General features: G+C 35.7%; 1 protein-coding gene and 1 pseudogene across 1 annotated transcript in view; both read left to right on the top strand.

Annotated features, from left to right (window-relative positions):
• Positions 1–14,973, top strand: part of ITGBL1 (integrin subunit beta like 1) — a 213,252-nt gene that overhangs the window by 50,541 nt on the left and 147,738 nt on the right. The gene's annotated exons all lie outside the window — the stretch shown is intronic.
• Positions 9,749–9,861, top strand: LOC123392416 (annotated as a pseudogene).

Raw genomic sequence — 14,973 nt, 5'->3', positions numbered from 1 at the left:
TCATCTGTCCAAACAGGGTGAATCACCTTCAGAATTCTATCAGGGGATGCCATCTCCTGTGGAACAAGGCAGGCTTGTCTTAATCCTATCAGTGCTGCCTCTCTCATCATTCAGAACCTCTCGTTAATTATTGGCTTAGATGAATTACTTCAATTTAGGGAGCATTTGAAGCCAATTCGCGGGGAGAAGGACAGTTTATTGATGAGTACTGTTGCTGAGGACATATTCTCAGTTTGACTTAGGAAACCTCCAAGTGTGTAGCACTTCGGTCTTAAGAAAAAATGACTCTCCCTTACAAAGTCCAAGTCAAATAGTCATGGGTAGAATTTATGTTACTATTATTGTAACAAGACTATCCATTAGTTGTGTGCCTACTAGGTGTTGCACCGTGTTCATACCTTATAAACACTGTCTTGTTTAATTTGATAGTCTCCATTTTGCAGGTTAGAAAACTGTTCAACCCCCTTGTTGGGTTCATGCAGCTAGTTCATTGAGGTTATGACTTGCTTCACTCTCTTAACAAGCATACTTGGACATATAGATTGAAGATAGTGTTTTTTCCAGGTTTTTAAAATTTTAATTCCAATATAGTGAACATGCACTGCTTTATTATTTTCAGGTGTACAGTAGAGTGATTTAACAAGAGATGGTTTAAATAAACCATAAAATAAAATAAACACATAAAATACATATAACACATAAAACAAATAAAATACACATAAAATAAACACATAAAATGAAGTGATTTAATGATTTCCCATGCATTAGGAAGACTGTTCTTGATGTTTGAAACTGACTATTGTAATCCCTTCACCCATGCATACGTGATAAGATCCTCCTTTTCCTAGAAGGTAATAAACCTAAAAAATAAAATTAGTGACATATGCTAAAAATAAATATGTTCAGATTCATAATGGACTATCAAGAGAATCTTGGGAATATTTTGGGAATAAACCTTTTGAAGGTAATACAGTAGATGCTACCCAGACCCCCACAGAAAATATCTTGATACCCCTATGTTTGATACAGAGTACTGTGCTCAGGGGAGCATGTTTTACCCAGACCTGCCTAATAAAAATATATGTAGTGATGGGTGTTTACTTGAACTGTCCAATATGGTATCCTACAGAGCCCTCTCTCTCTTTCTCTCTCGTTTTTTAAGAAAAGGAGCTATGAAGTCAAACGAAAGTTTAATTCCTAGTAATAATCTGGGTAAACAACTCAGATTTCCTTCCTAAATGCAAACAGTAAATACTAATATCTACTTCTATGGTTATTTTTAGGACTAATGGCACAGTCTTGATAAGCTTCTAGTAGCATCCTTGTGGTAAACCATCTCTGGATGATACTCTGATTATGACAATGGTCATACTGATGCTAACGGTGTGTCCATTTAGCAGAAGGGATGAAAGCGTCATCTGTGTCTCATGGGCTAAGTTGTGTATTTCCTCGTCAATATAGGACGGTCCCATGAGTGTATGTCATGCATGTATACAGCAGTTTATGAGCATGGAGTAGTATGTCATCTGTGAGCTTGTACATGTGCATTTTGAGGTAAGGGTTGAACGATTAGGCTTATTTTACTGGGGATAGAATCAAAACCCGGAAAGAGAAGGATTGGCTGCAGATTGCATAGAACTAGCATTCAAGTTCTCCTGTTTTCATCTACTTTTCTCTCTGTGCTATCATATTGCCTCTTGAAACACAATATAGAAGCCTCTAAGACTCGATCAAAGACAAATGTTTGTGGGACTCCGTTAAAACTTTCTGATATGAAAGAAGATAAGAATGTGTTCGAATCAGTGCTTTAGTATGATCAGAATTTCAGGTGACATGATCTTTCAGAAACATCTTCTATTTTTTGGTGGACCTTTAGCAGTGCTTTTTAGAGGACAGCTTTGCTTTGTTTTAATTTTGGAATCAGAAGGTTTCAGCTCAAGCCCTTGAAATGCGAGTAATAGTGGCAAATGGTAGAGGAAACCCAGTGTTCCTCGGGGATAAAAATTAAAGAAGCAATCTTTTGGCCAGGAAACACAGCCAAATCATGTGTCAGCTTCCATCTTGCCATTGTCATAGCTCCATGGAGGTGACGGCATCTAATTATGTTCTTAAAGGATAATCACTGTCCCGTTCAGGATGTCCTGCTGACTCCATGGGGATGCTTGCAGGATGTGAGAGACATCACAAGGCTGACTCACTGGAACCAAGGGATTTAGCAAATGCAGGAAAAGGAGAGCAAATTTAAGCTGAGAAGTAAGTGATTTGCTGAGAAGCCAGAGCAACAGAGAAAACCTTTCTTTGCAAGGGTGCCTGATGCATTTAAAACAGTTCTGGCTATTAGAAATGTTTTCCTTTTATTACGCTCAAATATGCTTGTGTGATGAAGCTCTTATGTGGGACATTGATGGGGGTTTATTTCAAGTCAGCAAATATTTATTATCTGCTATGGTCTCGTATCTTCTGTGTCTCACCTGCGTAGTTTTGGGTGCCAGGAACCAGTTAGGGCTCCTTGCTCTCGTGATGTTTGATTTAATGAACATAATAAAAAAGATTTGAGGAGCTTTAAACACAGACACAGGAAGACATGGTTTTGTGCAGGCAGACAAGGGGGCAAAGCACAGCAGCGAAGAGGAGCCATGACAGAAAGTCTTAGGGAAATGCAGCAACGTCTTCGAAGGGAAGGAGAGGGGTTGGTTGTCCAGCAACAGAGTGCTCGTGGGCACATCTCGATCCACAGTCGTTTCTCATCCAAAGATTTCCTGCAGGGGTTTCTTTTTTTTTTACTCTTGTATAAATTAAATAAAAATAATGCTGCTTTATGAAAATCTGTTCCTTCACTCCCTTTCCTAGAATGTATCTGTTCTGTGAGCAAAAGTGATTGCTCACCCTGGTTCCTTTGCCCTTGAAATATTTGGTCCCACATCCAAGATTTTTTAGGAAATTGGTTTCAGGACTGGGACTGTTTCAGTAATCTGCGAAAGACCCTAAATTACCTATTCATGGGAAGAGAAGACCAGGGCTGGGCGGCAAACAAAGTCACCTTTTCAGTCTTCCTACGACTTCTCTCTTTGGCAGACCTTCCCCGGTCCTCTGCGTGGGAGCTGGGCTCCCTGCCTTTCTGGCCCGTGACCTTGGTTGAGAAGATGGCCTGGAGGGCACCGTGTGCCACCCACGGCATTGGTAGCTGAAAGTGGTTTTGCTCGCTGAATGTCCAATTCATGAGGTTTTACTATCTAGATAGCATATCCTGACAGAGCACTGAGTACCTTTAATGACCTCGAACCTTCTGCTCCAGAGGAATGCTAACCCAAGCCTGTTTGTTTTTCCTGTTAGGAAACCAGAGACCTGTTATTAATGCAAGCGACTTCTCAAATGTCAAAAATGAAACACTTTGCTTTTTCACAGGAGGAGTATGTGTCGTTCGCGTTCAGGGTCACTTATTTTTATTCTCTCGATGGCACTTTGAACTTAAATGGCTGTGCACCAGGCGCCTCTTCGAGCATCTGTGGATGTCAGAGAAAATAAAGCCATGTGCTTGTGTGTGTGTGGCTGCATGATAGAGATCTTCAGTTCTGTCCCGGCACCAGTGTGCGTCAGTCCCCGTGATTCAGGACCAGCTTGTGGGAGGGACAGCCATTCCCCACCGCCAGTGAGCAATTGCTGCGGGACGATGATGACTTTCCCCCAAGCTTTCCTCGCTGCTCCTCAGACCGGTCTGTGTGGTGGAGGTGAGATGCGAGGGCTGAGAATTACAGACTGTGGCCAAATGAGTCGTTACTCCCTGGTCCGGTGTGGGCGAGAGGGGGGAGAAGGTGACAGAACCATTTTTACTGCAGTCAAATGGGATTGATCTATGCCTTTCTAATGAGATTAAGGGGGGGGGGGGAAACAAAAACCTATTTTCAGTGGTTTTTTTTTTTCCTTTTGCCATCTCTTCTCTACTCTGGAGTTAATTTAACACATTTGGCAGAAGCTATAGAGCCGGGAACAATTGCTCTCATGTTGGAAATTATCCCAATTAAGAGCATAGCCTGTTTCTAAAACAAAAAAATAAAATAAAAAAAAAAAAACCCAAGCCACAATATCATCGATGATATACTTTAGATTGTATATAATCATCTTACATTGCCCCAGCATGATTTACTTAAAAAAAAAAAAAATATATATATATATATATATATATATATATATATATATTTATTTTAGCGGGGAAGGGACAGAGAGAGAGAATATTTCAAGTAGACCCCCTGCTGAGCGGGAAGCCTGACACAGGGTTCAATCTCACGACCCACCACACATGAGATCACAACTCGAGCCAGAACCAGGAGTCAGATGCTTAAGCCACTGGACTCCCTCGGTGCCCCATGATTTACTTTTTATAAAGGAAATAATTCAGTTCTCTTATTGGTGAGAGATACAGATGGATTGGAAGAGTCAGTGGTTTCTCACTCATTCTTTTTCCAGTGATTTTCCAACAAAAATCTTAAAATAGGACACTGGAGCTTGATACCCAAAGTAGGGAATGTCAAAGAAAGGAAGCCCTCTCATGTTAGGAAAGGACATTGATGGTCACTAGGCCAACCAATTTGGTCATATAGTTATCACCACTGATGTGATTTTACATGTCTTTGTGTAGTTACTTGATTGATATCTGTCATCTCTACTGAAGTATGAGGTATGGAAGACAGAACTCAGAGATGTATGGGCTCCCCACCTCTTTCAGAGCATCTGACACTGCCCGTGGTGCAGACTTGGCTCTCTGCTTCAGTGCCTGTTGAATTAAAGAATGAAAGAGTGAATGAACTACCTATGATTAGAGTTCCACACATTGCCATTAAAAATGCTTGTCTAAACATTTTGAACACCTCTAGCTGTAGAGAAGACCTTTCTTTGCAAGGATACCCAATACAGGGGCGCCTGGGTGGCTCAGTGGGTTAAGCCTCTGCCTTCGGCTCGGGTCATGATCTCAGGGTCCTGGGATTGAGCCCCGCATCGGACTCTTGGCTCAGTGGAGAGCCTGCTTCCCCCTCTCTCTCTGCCTGCCTCTCTGCCTACTTGTGATCTCTGTCTGTCAAATAAATAAATAAAATCTTAAAAAAAAAAAAAAAGATACCCAATGCATTTTAAAGTTTTGGCTGTTAGAAAGTATTTTTTTTTTTTTACTAAGATGAAATATGTTCATAAAAAGACTTTAGTGTTCAAAAATAGAATCGGATGTTGTGTAGACTAGAACGACTCGTCGTAAGGGATGGTCTTCTTTATGTCCTTTATGTTCCAGTCAATGTGCCCTTATAGTTTGTTATTCCTTCCCTTCATCTAAGCATTGTTCAAAAAGCTTGTTTACTATTAATTAGTTAGCTAGAACAGTTTTAAGAAAGGATTTTGTTGGGGGAAAAATTACACGTACTATATAAAAGTCAGTTGGGGTCATCCTGTCCATGATAATAATGAAACTGACTCAAACTTACATTTTCTTAAGCGTCTTCGACTACTTGTTTTCCTGGCCACTTCATTTTGTCCTGAGGCTACTCTACCAATACAGTGGTTCCTAGTTTAATGTCTGGGGAAAAAAAGTAGGTCTCTTTCTTATTCTTCCGTCATTCCAAGTGTATTTAAGTTCTGTTTGATTTTCAAAGTATTAAGCATTCTAAAGAATATGTGTCACCTCTTTAGAAGGCAGAGAAGGCTGCAGTCTGCTGGGTTTCACTTGTGTTATTTCTATTTACTCTATTAAGATAGGTGATATGTGCACACATGAAAACGTGCTCGTCCATACAACGTGGGGGGTTTGGGGAGTAGGAAAAGAATAAATGAAACAAGATGGATCGGGAAGGAGACAAACCATAAGAGACTCTTAATGTTACAAAACAAACTGAGGGGGGTTGGAGGGAGGGGGATCGGGAGGGGGGGGTAGGGTCATTCACTTTGGGGAGGGTATGTGCTATGGTGAGTGCTGCGAAGTGTGTAAACCTGGCGATTCACAGACCTGTACCCCTGGGGCTAATAATACATGTTTATAAAAAAATTTTTAAAAATTTTTAAAAAGTGCTCATCCTATGACATTAAAACTTTACAGATAAAGCTAAAGACCTCTTTAGATAGTAATACCTCATTCTATTTTCCATCCCAGAAATAAACTAATATCAACTTCATGTTTAGTCTTCCAGCTGTTGATATATAAATTAAGTATATAATTTATAAAAATTATAGAAGTTATATATAAATTATATATAACTTATATAAATATATAAAACTATATATAATATATATAGTTATTTGATTTATAGGTTATTTTGTATTATATACATACATATGCATACAAATACATTTATATGTATGTGTATATATGCATGCATACACACATGTTTATGTATATGTATATATATCTGTGTGTGTATACACACACACACACACACACGTAAGCAATAGAAGCTAACTCTAACTAAATTCACTAATCAACTAAGATTTTTTTAAGTGCCTATTATGTAGTAGGTACTGTTCTAGGGACTAGAATATAGCAATGAATCCAGTCCCTGCTCTCATAAACTTATATTCTAGATTAGGAGGGGAAAGAATAAATAAGAAACCAAGTAAAGTAATGTCAGAGGGTGAGCTAGGAGAAATTTTACGAAAGAGATGTGACTGTGGCAGGAAAAGCTACTTCTGAGTGACTGATCTGGGCAGGTTTCTCGGAGGTGATGCCATTTTTACTGGAAAATAAATTGTGAAAATGAGCCGAGTATGCTAAGTCTATGGAAGGAGTAGTGCAGGCAAAAAGAATAATGAAATTGGAGAAGCCCCTGCATCGTAACTGGGAGTGTTTGAAGAGTAGAGAGGAGGCCAGGAGGGCAGGAACGAAGGAGACTTAGTAGAACAGGAAATCAGAAGCTGGCAGAGCCCAGTCGCCTCCGTCTAGACAGGAAATTTGTGTCACATCACAAGAATAATGGGAAGCTATTAAAGGATTTTAAGCAAGAGTGTGTTTTGGGATCTGATTTGTTTTAAATTTATCACTCTGGCTTTGGAGTAGAGAAAGGGATCTATGAAGTGAGAGATAAGAATGAACTGTTCTTTCTTATTTGTCAAAAATCAATCGACCATCTATTTGTGGGTTTATTTCAAAACTTTTATGCTGCTTCATTGATCTCTGTTTCTTTCCTTTCACCAACACTGCACTCTTTGGTTAAGGTACCTTTATAGTAAGTGTCAAAATTATGAAATGTAATTTATCCTGGTGGTATTTTGCAATTTTCAGTGTATGCATGTTTAGTATTTCATGGTTTTGGATACTATTTTAAATGGATTGTATTACTGATTTCATTTTCCAATATGTTGTTGTTAGTATATGGAAATATATTTGATTTTTGTACATTGATTGTTATCGTGCAAATGTGCTAAATTCACTTCCTTTGGAAGCTTTTTTTTTTTTTTTTTTTTTAAGTAGAAGATTTTCAAACAATCAAGTTGTCTGCAAAAAGATAGTTTTCAATTTCACTTACCTATCTGGATGCTTTTTCATCCCTTTTCTTGCCTCATTACACTGGCTGGGACTCCAGCATATGTTGGACTGAAGTGGAAAATAGATGTTCCTGCCTTGTTCTCTATGTTAGGAACCCTGCACCATGATATGTTGTGTTAGCTGCAGGGTTTTGTAGATGACCTGTAGCAGACTTAGAAACTTCCCTTCTGTTACTAGGATCTTGAGAGTATTTATCACAAGTACGTGTTGAATTTTTGTCAAATGATCTTTCTGCATGTACTGTGATGGTATATGGTATATTCTGTCAACATGGCAAATTATCTAGTTTTATTTTTGAGTATTCCTGGGATAAGCCTCAGTTTATTATGAAGTATTATTCTCTTAAAATATGTATAGATTCAATCTGTTAATATTTTTTCATGAATTATTAGTCTGCAGTTTTTTTGTTCTTGTATCTTTGGCATTGTTATCAATGTTGCTGGCCTCATAAAATCAGTTATTAAGTATTTTTTCCTCCTCTAGAAATCTGAAAGATTTGTATAGGAGCCTTACTTCTTTAATCTTTGATAGAATTCACCAATAAAGCCACTTGGTCTGGTGTTTCCTTCATGCAGAAGTCTTTAATTATAACTGTAGTGTTTTTAGCAGATACAGAAAATGTATTAAGATTTTTCCCCTTTTGTCAGATTTTGTTATTTCTGTCTTTCAATGAACCCATCCATTTCATCTATATTTTCGATTTTGGACACAGCTGTTCATAATCTCTTATTTTCCTTTTCAACATTTAAGGAGTCTAGAGTTATGCTAACTATAATTCCTAACATTCTAATTTGCATATTCTTTTATTTTTAAGTGTGTATGTTGTTTATCAGACAATTCCATTGATCTTTCCAAAAAACTAGCTTCTGGTTTCACTGATTTTCTCTATAGTTGGTTTTTAAAAATTTTATTTATTTTTAGCTCTTATACTTATTAATTTATCTGTGCTACTTTTCACTCTTCCTAGTTTCCTAAGAGAAATCTTCAGTATATCATTGATTTTAGAATTTTATTTTGTTTTGTTACCATTATTTTGCTTCAAATATTTCCAGTTTCTTTGTGATTTTTCATTTGACCCATGGTTTGCTTAGAAATAAATTGTTTCTTTTTCAGATACTAAATTTATACCATGAACATTCTCTGATATTGTTAAGTAGTTTCTTTTAAGTTTTTAATTTTAATTTTTACTTTTTAGAAGATTTTATTTATTTGCAAGAGAGATCACAATTGGGGGAATGGGGCAAAGAGAGAGGGAGAAGCTGACTCTTTACTGAGCAGGGAGTCCAACGTGATGCTCCATCCCAGGACCCTGAGATCATGACCTGAGCCAAAATCAGATGCTTAACTGACTGAGCCACCCAGGTACCCTTATGTAGTTTTTCAAATGGAAACAACAGGGTCACCTGGTTGGTTCAGTTAGTTAAATGTCTGCCTTTGGCTTGGGTCATAATGCCAGGGTGCTAGGACCGAGTCTCATCATGTCAGGCACCCTGACAAGAGAGCCTGCTTCTCTCTCTCTCTGCTTAATGTTCCCTCCAGCTTGTGTGCTCTCTCTGTCAAATAAATAAATAAAAATCTTTAAAAAAAAGAAAAAAGTAAAAAACAGAAGCTGGATCTCTGTGAAAGTAACAAAGATATTCTGAACTTAAAAGTTATAGGAAAAGTAATTTTCTATAAAAATCGAGGCCAAATCTTATAGTAAGATATTGCAGAACAAAGGAAAATAAGGAGACAAATAACATCCCTAGATGTAATTAAGAACAGGTCAAATGGAAGAGATTGAAATTGTAACTTTGTATGTCAAGACTAAGACATTAAGACAGTAATGCAAAACATAATTTCATAAAACAGAAGTAGGAAGCTCAGAGTTATGTGCTAAGATACAGGAGAAAATAGAAATAAAAAACAAAAAAACCAATACTTCAGAAATGAAGACTTAACTGGTAGAACTACAAAAGCAAGTAAACACATGGATAATGTCCTAAGAGAAACCTGAGGCCAAAAGTAGGAACATTTTGAAATTGGGAAAGAAATGAAGAAAGAGATAAAAATAATTTGAGGGGAAGTGACAAATACTGAAGAAAGGTAAAGAAGTTCTAAAATATTGATAATAGGAACCCCTAAAGAAGAAAATGAAAACAAGGGACAGAACAGATTCTGAAAAGTGTAATTCAAGGAAAAGTTTCTGCAGTGGACAAAAGAAAGAAAAAGATTTAAAATATATATGGAAGCTTTGTTCAGTGGCAGTATTGTAGCCGATGAGGTTTATCTGAGGTGCAATTATTGCTAATTAAAATATATATAGAAAGAACATACCAAGTATCTGAGATTTTTCACTCAAATCAATGAAGACCAAGATATGTTTTAATATAACTACTGAAATGCTGAAGAAAAAGAAAATTCTTTGGGCATCTAGGAAAAAAAAGTGAGGTAAGTAAATGAAAATATGATTATTATCAGAATTTTGACAGCTCTGTTTTATTCTAGAAGAGAATAAATTAATATAGTTAAGATAATCAAGGAAAGAGCATGGCTGGCAGTAATTTTATACCCAACAAAACTGACTTTCTGATATCAAAGGAACAGACTGTTCTATATGAGAACAGACTGTTCTATATGAGCAAAAATTTGTTCTCAGTAATACTTCTTGAGTAATCTGAAAAAGAATGAACCTACGACAACCAAAGTAACAGGAAGGAAAATTGACAGATGGTGAGATTTAAATTTATAGTTACTTATGTTGGACAAGTCTTATTGCTATATTAAGACTTAGTGTAGAAATATGACTAAATGAAGTTCAAAGGAAAAGAGTATGATATATAATGGCTATATATTTAGACATTGTATTGTTAGAGAATCAAATGTCATTTATTTTTTTGCAGACTATTCTTAAAGAGTAATTTCAGTGATATTAGTAATTATCTTCCTGCTTTTTGGAATTACTTTCCAAGCATAATGGAATTCAGCATATCAGGGTTATCTTTCTTCTCCTTGTTTTCACACAGGGTTTCATTTAGATAGGTTCTCCCCTAAGATTGTTTTTGCTACTATTTCCTTCCTTCCAGGACCTTTCCTTTTGATGGGAGAACCTCCAAAACCAGAACTGAAAGGAAAGTTTATTTATACTGTGTATACTCTGAGGACCTTTTCCTTGTAATAGAAATTAATATTATTTTTATTTCACATCTTGGTATTTTTAATATTTCATTTAAAATTATTTGTGTATGTTTGATAATTTCATATGTAGCTCCCAGTTTACAAATAATTTAACACAAGCATGGAGATTAATTTATTCTCTAAATTTCAGCTAATCTGTAACTCAGCATACATGGTGAATATTCATGAGCTGCATGATTTCACAAATGCTGTTGAACAACTCTTCAGAAATTAGGCATGAGTCTGTGGAATATACTGATGAGATTTTGACTCATTAAGGTAGTTTGTGACCTAAAAACACATATCTGGAACATGTATGTGAGCAGCAATAGTTCCCAGTGAGCTCTTCTTTGACCAATCATCTACTCCAAGTTCTTGAAGGGCAAGCCACATATATGTTGGTATTTGGTTGTGTCTGAGCCCATGTCAAAATAACGACTAAGAAAAGTAAAGTCAGATGTTTGGAAGCACCCTGAAGATTTCTTTTTCTTCTTTCTTTTGTTCTTTTTGTTGTTGTTGTTGTTGTTTTGTTTGTTTGTTTGTTTTCAGTGTTGGAACAACTAGAAGAGTCCCGATCCATTCTAGAAAGATTGATGTTGGAACAACTAGAAGAGTCCCAATCCATTCTAGAAAGATTGTATTACAGGAAAATTCTGTTGAGTTTCAAGACTTTGGGAGGCAAATAGGATAAATTTAAACAATGGCCAAGGTCATTAAATTCAACTGAAGTATCTGAACTATATTTTTAGATTCAATTGTTAATTAAGAAAAAACTTATACTAGTTTGTTTAAATTGGAGCTCTTTAATGTTACTTCACACAATTAAAAAGTAAGAGTTTAGGAAACATAAATAATTGCTAACATGGTAAAATGTCAGGGCTTGATATTTCTGCCACTTCACTGCTAGACTAAAATTCCTTCTTGTAGCTTAAACTTCAATGTTAGCTTTCATAATCATTACTATTCATTCACTTATTCAGTTGTTGAGTATTTATCCAGGTCCTCCTATTTTCTTTGGGTAGATATTATGTTGCTTTTTAAGTTTTATTGAGATACAATTGGCATATAACATATCAGTTTCAAGTGTAAAACATAATGATTCATTATATGTATGTATTACAAAATTATCACCCCAGTAAGTCTAGTTAACAGATACTGTGCTGTTTTAAAGCAGTAGACTGAAAAGAATAAAAATTACCCATCAAAATTATGCAAAGTCAAGCTCATTGGGTGGGTTTTCACAAAATTGGAAGGGTGATGTGTACTGAAAAAGAGGGATTGTTTTTGTCTGCAGTACCCAATTACTTTGTAGTTTTGCTGAATATGTACCTTATCTATTAAGTAATTTAGGCACTTTGTTAGTGTTTTGACTTTTCTTGAAGGTTTTATACTTTTTAAATTGCTCTGAAAGATTAAAGACAAAGTATACATTTGAAAATAAGTTATACACCTCCACTTAAAGAACTAGTGTTTTCAAATTAACTCCTGGAAGTAAGTTATTTATTTGAAGACATGTTAACTTCTTAAAAAATGGTTTGGATACCATTAAGTGCATTTTTTAAAAAAGATTTTATTTATTTATTTGACAGAGATCACAACTAGGCAGAGAGTCAGGCAGAGAGAGAGGGGGAAGCAGGCTCCCCGCTGAGCAGAGAGCCCGATACAGGGCTCTATCCCAGGACCCTGGGATCATGACCTGAGCCAAAGGCAGAGGCTTTAACCCACTGAGCCACCCAGGCACCCCAAGTGCATTTTTAAAAACAAAAGGTAACTAAGCACAAAAATCATTTGCAGTAATTCTCTACTTATCTAAGAAGCTAATTTCTATTTTAAGAACATACAGAGTAAATATTCATGTTATCTGACAAGTGGTGTGTTTATTCATGTCAAATTAAAAATCATCAAGTTCACAATTGTTCTGCTTAATAGATGCTTAGCTATATTTTAATGGATTCCAAGTATATCCTTATGTATATTTTTGGAATTCAGTGTCAGTATATTTTAGGCTGAATGCATATTAATCTTTCCTTCTCTCTAAATTGGCAGTGCTATAGATTACAAACGGCATCCCTGTTGTAGATTTTCGAAGTAGTGTAGCTCCTTAGAAAGTCCTTTTCCATTCCTGGCACTTAAGATTAGGAAGAGGAAAGGAAAGTACTTGAACATATGAAATTTCTCCCTGAATATGAAGTTATTAAGTGAGAACATATTGATGTAAAAACAGTTTCAAACTGTTACCTTGCAAAATGTTTTGTTTTCTGTAATGCTGTTTTTATAAAGTAGAAAGATCGATCAAAGTAATGAATCTAAATAATAGTGTTTCACTATCAAAAGGATGATTATAGTTATCAGTGGAAGTCTAGAAATATTAGGTCTTAACTCCTAACATTAGGCCCAATTTTTATTACGTGGTTATTTGAAGATATATAATTAAGGTAACATAGGACAATTTGGAATAGAAAATAAAAAATTCCTTTTAGAAGCAGTATTAACAATACATAATTGAGGTACCATATTCTCACTGACTGTATATTAATACCAACATTCAGTTGAGTTTAAGCCAGAGCTGAATACCATCATCATAAAACAAATGCCTAAAATTACAAGAATCAATCTAAAATTGACTATAATTAAAATGATATTAATTTTAATTATCAAAAGTTTTAGTAGTCAAATTTTAAAAGACATCCATCCTGTTCAAATTAATTTAGTTTGAACTTTTAGACTCTTTCCAAAGATCCATAAACTGCCATGAAAATCATGACTAGAGACATTTTCCTTAACTTCCTTCACTTGCTGGAATCTAGGCTAACTCAGAGCATGTCTCTGTGGAAACTAAACATTATCTGGGTCTAGACTCATTCCTTAAGAATAATTTGACAGCTCTCCTGAGCACCTGAGATCTATCCAGAATGGAAAGGAAATTGACAAAATTGTCATAATCTTCACAAATAAGAGCAAGCAAGAATAAACACAACACAAACAAGAATAAAAACAAAACATGTTCTAAACTCTCTAAAGACAATTTCATTTTTCAAAACCGAAGTAGAGAAAATTACAAAAACATTTTCCTTGTGAGATTTCCCAATTCAAAGCCCTTCTTCAAAATCAGGCTTTTAAAGTTCAACCTGAATGAACTCATATGACTTTTAGGAGCTATAAATCAGACATTGACAGTAGGCTTACTTTGTGTTGGGATAGAGTTTCCAAAGTGTGTTTTTCTTATTAGTTCTGTATTTTAGGTTCTTGATACAGATTTTGCATTTGGCCTTCAGTTTATTACCTTGTTCTTAAGTGTGGATATCTGGGGAAGGTTGGTGATCCTAAATTTAGAAAGATTCAGCCTAAGCAAATAATCGGAAGTTAAAGCCGTATTTCCTGTAAGATCAATATTAACTGCCCTTCCTTCCCTAATGTCAGGATTATTACTAGTACAAGGTTGCATATTTTTTTTGAACTTCTAGAACCATGCAGTTTCCAGTAAAGAAAATACACAAAAAGACATCCTTTTTCTCTAGCAGAGCAATCAAGGTAAGATTATATAACACAATTTCTAAACAGACATAATTTTAAAGTAACTGGTCATGGAGTATGTACATTCCTGAAAGTTATGCTAGAAAGAGGTAAAATTGAGAGTGATTGTTGAAGGAAAGAAGTGTGGTAGAAAAGATAAGATCATGGATATTGGGTTTGAATCAAACTGTATGATTTGAGAAAAGCCAGTTGATTTCCCGGAGTCTACATGTTAGCATTCTTCCTCTCAGTTCACAAGGTTGTAAATAATTCATTGTGTCAATGAATGGGAAGGACCTGTTATAGGGCCTGGTATATAATAGGTACTCAGTGAAAGTTAGTGTTCTCCTTTCTTACCCTTTTTTTTTTTTTTACCTTTTCTGCCTCATGAATATTTCTAAATAAATTGATATAAACCCTCTATTATTTTCCTATATGGTCATTCACTAGCAAAATCTTCTTAAACACAGAGGATGACTTCTGGTCACATTAACTTATTGTAATCTCATGTTAAGAGTTCCCTAAAAATTGCTTAGGACAAATGATATTTGTGCATATTTAAGAAACCAATGGCATTCAAACTTTTCATATATAAAACTTTCTTTATCTCATCACTTATGAAGGTGGATTTTTTTTCTACGATGAACATAATCTAGATTTCCAGCACATTACTTCCTAAACCTGTTTTAGCATCTAGTGTTTTTCTCCCTACTGTGATTCCGCATATTACTGGGATGGTGAGCATATAAAGATGACTGTTAAAATCGTATCTCCTTGTTGCATTC

Source organism: Mustela putorius, unplaced genomic scaffold, assembly GCF_011764305.1.
Source record: "Mustela putorius furo isolate JIRA1106 unplaced genomic scaffold, ASM1176430v1.1 tig00000551_pilon_pilon_pilon, whole genome shotgun sequence".
NCBI lineage: Eukaryota > Metazoa > Chordata > Mammalia > Carnivora > Mustelidae > Mustela > Mustela putorius.
Note: the sequence above shows the minus strand (reverse complement) of the source record. Positions and strands in the feature narration are given on the sequence as shown.